This window comes from Elephantulus edwardii, unplaced genomic scaffold (genome assembly GCF_000299155.1).
Source record: "Elephantulus edwardii isolate Elephantulus edwardi_28Jun2011 unplaced genomic scaffold, EleEdw1.0 scaffold00257, whole genome shotgun sequence".
NCBI lineage: Eukaryota > Metazoa > Chordata > Mammalia > Macroscelidea > Macroscelididae > Elephantulus > Elephantulus edwardii.
Genome location: NW_006400007.1, coordinates 936,931 through 937,585, shown reverse-complemented (window position 1 = coordinate 937,585; position 655 = coordinate 936,931).

The window sequence follows — 655 nt, the reverse complement described above, 5'->3', positions numbered from 1 at the left end:
GGACCTCTCCAAAGTACTGAAGAGCAATGGTGTCTCTTTGGAGACTAAGGTGCGTCTGATACAGGCCATGGTCTTTGCCATCACTTGTTATGCGTCAGAGAGTTAGACAATGACTAAGGAGGATAGGAGGAGAATTGATGCCTTTGAGGTGTGGTGCTGGAGAAGAGTTTTGAGGGTACCATGGACTGCTAGTAAAACAAACAGATTCACCCTGGAAAGGGTCAAACCGGGCTGCTCCTTGGAGGCAAGGATTCTAAGGCTCCGTCTAACATACTTTGGACATGTTGCAAGGAGGGACAGGTCTTTGGAGAGGGACATCATACTTGGTAGGGTGGAGGGACAGCGCAGAAGGGGAAAGCCCTCTATAAGGAGGATTGATTCAGTGACTGGGGTAATTGGGATGGGTGTGTCGGAGACAGTGCGATTGGCACAGGACAGAGCAGAGTTCAGGAATGTTGTACGTAGGGTCGCTATGAGTCACAAGCGACTCGATGGCACATAACAACAACAACAATTTCACCCAAGTTAACATGTGTTTCCCCTGTGGCAGGTGAATTTCTCTCCTTTCTTTTGTTTTTCCTGAACTACCAAAGAATGTTTCTTTATATGTGTTAACTATTTCTTGACTTTTTACAATATTTGACTTTTTGTGATT